This window comes from Sapajus apella, unplaced genomic scaffold (genome assembly GCF_009761245.1).
Source record: "Sapajus apella isolate SASKATOON/1434 unplaced genomic scaffold, GSC_monkey_1.0 scaffold82, whole genome shotgun sequence".
Classification (NCBI taxonomy): Eukaryota; Metazoa; Chordata; class Mammalia; order Primates; family Cebidae; genus Sapajus; species Sapajus apella.
Genome location: NW_022437022.1, coordinates 1224949 through 1232875, shown reverse-complemented (window position 1 = coordinate 1232875; position 7927 = coordinate 1224949). Strand labels below are relative to the sequence as shown.

The 7927-nt window shown below is 39.6% G+C and overlaps 1 protein-coding gene across 2 annotated transcripts in view; it reads right to left on the bottom strand.

Moving 5' to 3' along the window:
• Positions 1-7927, bottom strand: part of PDE10A (phosphodiesterase 10A) — a 685830-nt gene that overhangs the window by 611716 nt on the left and 66187 nt on the right. The gene's annotated exons all lie outside the window — the stretch shown is intronic.

The window sequence follows — 7927 nt, the reverse complement described above, 5'->3', positions numbered from 1 at the left end:
ATCTCCCTCTGTGTGCATAATTCGTGGTTATCATGTTGGATAGAGGACCTCCCTCTGTGGTACAATTCACAGTTTCCATGTTAGATAGAGGGTCTCCCATAGCACTATGAGCACCAGAGAATGCTAGTGGTGGGGCAGGGGTGGGCTAGCATCCTGTAGTAAAGGGGCAAAGATTCCCCTGAAACAAAAATCCTACCTGAGCATCCTTATGCAAAAAGGACATCAACCAAACCCTCACATTTTATACAAAAATTAACTCAAAATGGACACAAACTTAAATGTAAAACATAAAAGTTATTAGAAAACATTTAGAAGAAAGCATAGGAGAAGATCTTTGGGGTCTAGGGCCAGGGACAGTTCTTGCACTGGACACCAAAGGAACGACTCATTAAGGAGAATATTGATAAGCTGGACCACAACAAAGTTAAAAACACGTGCTGTGCAAAAACCTCTGAAGAAATTGAACAGGTAAGCTACAGGCTGAGCGGAAATATTGGCCCATCTCATGTCCATCAAGGTCTTATATCTGGACCCTACAAAGAATTTTCAAAGTTCAATAGAAAAACCAAATGAGACAAAGACATAAACAGTCACTTCACTGAAGAAGACACAGAGATGGCAAATAAGCACATCAGAAGACCTTTAGCACCATCAGCCATTAGAAAATGCCGATTAAAGCCTCAATGAGATATCACAATAACCCTGTCACAATACAAAAAATAAAAAGCACTAACAATAACACCAAATGCTTGTGGGGTGTAGAGAAACAAGATCACTTGTACATTGCTGGTGGCAATGTAAAATGGTACAGCCACTCTGGAAAATAGTTTCTTACAAAACAAACATGCACTTATCCCAAGATACAGTAATTCCACCCCTGAACAGCTATGCCAGAGAAATAAAGGCTTATGTTTATGTAGAAACCTGTACACAAATATTCATAGCAGCGATCCTTGTAATAATAATAACAATAACACTGGAAATAACCCAGATATCTTTCAATGGGTGAATGGCTAAACAAACTGGTATGTCCACACCATGAAATAGTACTCAGCAAAAGACACATAACTTGGATTACTCTCCAGAGAATTATGCTGAGTAAAGAAGCCCAGTCTCAAAAGACTACATAGTACATGATCATTTAAATAGCATTCTTGAAATAACAAAACTATTGAGATGGAGAACTAAAAAAACAGATTAGTGGCTGTCAGAGGATCATGATGGGAGATAAAGGCATTGGCTGTGGCTGTTTGAGGTCAGCAGGCTAGAGACTACTGATAAAATTGTGTTGAATATTGACTTTGCCAGTGGTGGTCAAACTTCATGTGTGATAAAACCACATAGAACTAAATACACACAAATGTGTGCAAGCAACAATTGGAAAATCTGAATATGGTGGATGGATTGTATCAATGCCAATTTCTTGATTGTCATATCAGGCTGTAGTTTTATGCAAGATGTACCATTGGGGGAAACTGGATGAAGGGTATATGAGGCTCTGTATTATTTTTTTTCAACTGTATGGCAATCTTCAATTTTCTTAAATAAAAGTTCAAAAAATCTTATTCAACAGACAATGTGCAGTATATTTGTTTCTCTCTGGGACCCCAGTTTTCCAGCTGTGTTCTGCCTGGAGCACCCCTGGCAAGGTGAGATGAACCTAGGACCAGCAACAGTGGCTGACGATGCCATCTTAGATTTCTTCTGCAGGTGAGGCCCCAAACCAAGGCACGACCTGAGATGTTCACTGATAAAGCGAGTTCTCGTAAGAAGCCATTCATCCTTACTTGGAGCTGTAAACTATCCCTTCTTATCTGGCAACAAACACCCTTTAGCCACATTAATCTATAACTAAATATGTATATGTCCTTCAGTGTTGAGAAAACTCTCCTGTTTTGACCTTTTCCATAGTGTTTGTGACAATGTCTAAATTCTCAGGCAAAAGTTCTATTTTAAATGGAAAAGTCAAACAAAAGAACAAAATGTTCAATTGACCTTTAAAGACTTAAGAGTTTACAGTTAATTTGGAAACCCTAGCCATTAGATTGGACACACCCTATGTTCACACTCTCCCTATGTGTCCCTGCGCTGGATGGCAGGAAGAGAAAAACAAGCCAGGCATCCAGCCACTGGCAATTAGAGCACAGCATTGAACCCGAGAAAAATCAGACTTTCCATCCAATCCCACCCAATGCTCAGCATCAAAGATGTGTCAGACAGGCTCAGCTCTGCTATCCTTGGATGACTTCATGGATCACTGCAAAGATCTTTAAGCCTCAGAGCTACTGAAGGTAATTCTGTTTTATAATGAAGATATCATACTTTACATAAAAAAAAAAAAGTTTCACTTTCTAATGGAAATATGTTGCATTTCTACAGATTTTGCAGTTGCATGTAAAAGATTGGGCTGGGTGGGAGAGGGTTGCTTGGTGTTTTCTAACTATAGAAACAAACTTATGGAAGCATATTAATATCCATTAAAAAGCACATGCTAGCCCTTAAACTACCTGGAATTCATTCTAAGAAAATAGTGAAGTGCTCCTATCAGGATTTAGCTTTAAGGATATTAGTTACACTGCTGTTAGAAACAGCCTAAAAGCTAACAACAGATTGGTTAAATGAATTATTTACAATTATATATCAAAATGATTATATAAAACTATGTTTTTGATATGGAAAAATAATAATAAAGTAAAATTTTTAAAAGGCTTTTTTTTTAACAACTGAACATTAGTTTTGGAGACAATATACATGTATAAATGACTATGCAGAAAGTTTGAAGAATATACAGTATTTTATGTGTTGATCTGTGGGCAGAATTGGGGAAATCTTGTATTTTCTCTTGCTTTTATGTCTGTATTTTCTCATTTTTCTTTCATGAGTATTAACTAACAATGACATATATAAATATATATATATATATATTATATATATATTTTTTTGGGGACGGAGTTTCGCTCTTGTTACCCAGGCTGGAGTGCAATGGCACGATCTCGGCTCACCGCAACCTCCGCCTCCTGGGTTCAGGCAATTCTCCTGCCTCAGCCTCCCGAGTAGCTGGGATTACAGGCACGCGTCACCATGCCCAGCTAATTTTTTGTATTTTTAGTAGAGACAGGGTTTCACCGTGTTGACCAGGATGGTCTCGATCTCTTGACCTCATGATCCACCCGCCTCGGCCTCCCAAAGTGCTGGGATTACAGGCTTGAGCCACCGCGCCCGGCCTTATTTTCTTTTTTTTTTTTTTTTTTTGAGACAGAGGAGTCTTGCCCTGTCGCCCAGGCTGGAGTGCAGTGGCACCATCTCAGCTCACTCCAACCTCCACCTCTTGGGTTCAAAAGCATCTCCTGCCTAAGCCTCCTGAGTATACAGGTGTCTGCCACCATGCCCAGCTAATTTTTATATTTTTAGTAGAGACAGAGTTTCACCACGTTGGCCAGGCTGGACTCGAACTCCTGACATCAAGTGATCTGCCCACCCTGGCCTCCCAAAGTGATGGGATTACAGGGGTGAGCCAACACGCCTAGTCAAGAATGATATATATTTTTAAGTTATGTTCTTTTATATGTAATTTCATATGTACTATTTATATATAATTAAACATTTAATATTCATGTGTAATATTTATGTATAATTATACATATATGCTGTTTATATGCTACACATTTTTAGTAAGTATTTTACACATTTAAAGTAAGTATGTTAAAGCCCTAGCTTCATCACACTCAGAAGTAAGTACAAAGGGGGAAAACATGGGTCCTACATGGACGTCCTCAAAGGTACCTGTTTAGGGTCTTCGCTGGAGTTGGAGATGAGATCTCTAAGTTACCCTGCATAAGAATCGTTCTTACTTGCACTGTGAGCAGATTGACTGGAGGATGAGAATAAAAGGGGGTTCATGAAACCCACGAGTCCAAGGGAAGAGTCGGTCCTACGTGGTTTTCTTCCGCACACCTGCTGGAGCCACTCCAGGATCCCAGGGAGCCCTCAGGCCAGCAAGTGCTCAGAAACCCCCTGTTTAACCACCAGGCATGGGGTGTGAGCAGCTCAGCCCCTCATGCTTGACTGGAGCTGGTCCTCCAACCTTGCTATTAGACTGGAATGAAAGACTAGCATGTTCTCAAAAGGCCATGACAGAGCAAAAGGGGGCTGTCTCCTGAAAAGCATCCACTCTACAGGAAATAAAAGGCAAAGCTGTCTTCAACTTTGAAACCTGGTGGTGCCAACATCCCGGCTGCTGGTGGCTGATGTCTGGAGCACCTCTGACTCCCTCACATCCCCTCTTAACCCAGCAAACATCACCTAGTTTCTCCTTCTGAGTGATGGGAACTATGGTGGGCTTGAGGAGCTCAGAGAAGAATGCAATTTTTTTCTCAACAAGCAATTGCTCAGCCCCAACTACATTGTGTGTCCCCATAATGAACTCAGGGAAATGAATGAGAATGAGATAGGATCCTTTTGATTGAGAAGTTTCCAGTACAGTCTTGCTGGGATGAGAGATGAAGAATTAAACCGTGGTGCACATTAGAGCCACAAAGGTCTTGTTTCCATCTGAGCTCTTCCCCTGGAAGCTGTGTGTCCTTGGGTGAGTGAATCAGCCTCTTGGAGCTTCTGACTCCTCATCTCTAAGACAAGATCAACCTGCTCCTGAATGACTACTGAATAGATAACGAATGAAGGCAGAAATAAATGAGAATGAAGACACAACGTACCAGAATCTCTGGGACACATTTAAAGCAGTGTGTAGATGGAAATGTATAGCACTAAATGCCCACAAAAGAAAGCAGGAACGATCTAAAATTGACACCCTAACCTTGCAATTAAAACAACTAGAGGAGCAAGAACAAACAAATTCAAAAGCTAGCAGAAGACAAGAAATAATAAGATCAGAGCAGAACTGAAGGATACAGAGACACGAAAAACCCTTCAAAAAATCAATGAATCCAGGAATTGGTTTTTTAAAAAGATCAACAAAATGGATAGACCACTAGTCACACTGATAAAGAAGAAAACAGAGAAGAATCAAACAGATACAATAAAAAATGACAAAGCGTATATCACCACTGATCCCAGAGAAATACAAACTACCATCAGAGAATACTATAAACACCTCTGTGCAAATAAACCAGAAAATCTAGAAGAAATGGATAAATTTCTGGACATTTACACCCTCCCAAGACTAAACCAGGAAGAAGTCAAATCTCTGAATAGACCAATAACAAGTTCTGAAATTGAGGCAGAAATTAGTAGCCTACCAACTAAAAAAGTCCAGGACCAGACAGTTTCACCAGCGGTACAAAAAGGAGCTGGTACCATTCCTTCTGAAGCTACTCCAAACAATAGAAAAAGAGGGACTCCTCCCTAACTCGTTTTATGAAGCCAACATCATCCTGATACCAAAACCTGGCAGAGACACAACCAAAAAAGAAAATTTCAGGCCAATATCCCTGATAAACATTGATGCAAAAATCCTCAATAAAATACTGGCAAACCAAATCCAACAGCATATCAAAAAGCTTATCCATCACAATCAAGTTGACTTCATCCCTGGGATGCAAGGCTGGTTCAACATACACAAATCAAAAAACGTAATCCATCACATAAACAGAACCAAAGACAAAAACCACATGAGTATCTCAATAGATGCAGAGAAGGCTTTTGACAAAATTCAACAGCTCTTTATGCTAAAAAAATATCTCAATAAACTAAGTATTGATGGAGCGTATCTCAAAATAATAAGAGCTATTTATGACAAACCCACAACCAATATCATACTGAATGGGAAAAAACTGGAAGCATTCCCTTTGAAAACCAGCACAACACAAGAATGCCCTCTCTCATCATTCCTATTCATCTTAGTATTGGAAGTTCTGGCCAGGGTAATCAGGCAAGAAAAAAAAATAACGGGTATTCAATTAGGAAAAGAGGAAGTCAAATTGTCTCTATTCGCAGACGATGTGATTGTCTATTTAGAAGATCCCATCCCCGTCGTCTCAGTCCAAAATCTCCTTCAGCTGATAAGCAACTTCAGCAAAGTCTCAGGATATAAAATCAATGTGCAAAAATTGCAAGCACTCCTATACACTAATAACAGACAAACAGAGAGCCAAATCATGAGTGAACTTCCATTCACGATTGCTACAAAGAGAATAAAATACAGGAATACAGCTAACATGGGATGTGAAGGACCTCTTCAAGGAGAACTACAAACCACTGCTCAAAGAAAGAAGAGAGGACACAAACAGATGGAAAAACATTTTGTGCTCATGGTTAGGAAGAATCAATACTGTGAAAATGTTCAGACTGACCATCGAGCTACCATTGACTTTTTTCACAGAACTGGGAAAAAAAAAAACCTTAAAATTCTTATGGAATGAAAAAAGAGCCTGCATAGCTGAGACAAGCCTAAGCAAAAAAAAAAGAAAAAGAAGGAAAGAGAGAGAGAGGGAGAGAGGGAAGGAAGGAAGGAAGGAAGGTAGGAAGGAAGGAGGGAAGGAGGGAAGGAAGGAAGGAAGGAGGGAAGGAAGGGAGAAAGAAAGAAAGAAAAGAAAAGAAAAAAGAAAAGAAAAGAAAAGAAGGAAGGAGGGAAAGAAAGGAAAGAAAGAAAGAAAGAGCTGGAGGCATCACACTACCTGGCTACAGTAATCAAAACAGAATGGTACTGGTACAAAAACAGATATATAGATCACTGGAACAGAACAGAGCCCTCAGAAATAATGCCACAACTCTACAAACATCTGATCTTTGACAAACCTGACAAAAACAAGCAGTGAGGAAATGATTCTCTATTTAATAAAATGTTTTGGGAAAACTGTCCAGCCACATGCAGAAAGTTGAAACTGGACCCCTTCCTTATATCTTATACAAAAATTAACTCAAGATGGGTTAAAGATTTAAACATAAGACCTAACGCCATAAAAACCCTAGAAGAAAACCTAGGCAATACAATTCAAGACATAGACATGGGCAAGGACTTCATGACTAAAGCAACAAAAGCCGAAACAGACAAATGGGATCTAATTAAACTAAAGAGCTTCAGCACAGCAAAAGAAACTGTCATCAGGGTCAATAGGTAACCTACAGAATGGGAGAAAATTTTTCCTATCTACCCATCTAACAAAGGGCTAATGACCAGAGTCTACAGAGAACTTAAACAAATTTACAAGAAAAAAAATCAAAGAACCTCAACAAAAAGTGGGCAATGGATATGAACAGAAACTTCTCAAAAGGAGACATTTATACAGCCAACAAACATATGAAAGAAAGCTTATCATCACTGACCATTAGAGAAATGCAAATCAAAACCACAATGAGACACCATCTAATACCAGTTAGAATGGTGATTGTTAAAAAGTAAGGAGAAAACAGATGCTAGAAAGGATGTGGAGAAATAAGAACACTTTTACACTGTTGGTGGGAGAGTAAAATTAGTTCAACCATTGTGGAAGCCAGTGTGACGATTCCTCAAGTATCTAGAACTAGGAATATCATTTGATCCAGCAATCCCATTACTGCATATATACCCAAAGGATTATAAATCATTCTGTTACAAAGACACATGCACACATATGTTTATTGCAGCACTGTTCACAATAGCAAAGACTTGGAACCAACCCAAATGCCCATCATTGATAGACTGGATAAAGAAAATGTGGCACACATACACCGTGGAATACTATGCAGCCATAAAAACGATGACTCCATGTCCTTTGCAGGGACGTAGATGAAGCTGGAAACCATCATTCTCAGCAAACTAACACAAGAACAGAAAACCAGACACCTCATGTTCTCACTCATAAGTGGGAGTTGAACAATGAGAACACATGGACACAGGGAGGGGAACATCACGCACAGAGGGAGGCCTGTCGGGGGGTGGGGGGTAGAAGAGGAATCACATTAGGAGAAATACCTAAGGTAGATGACGGGG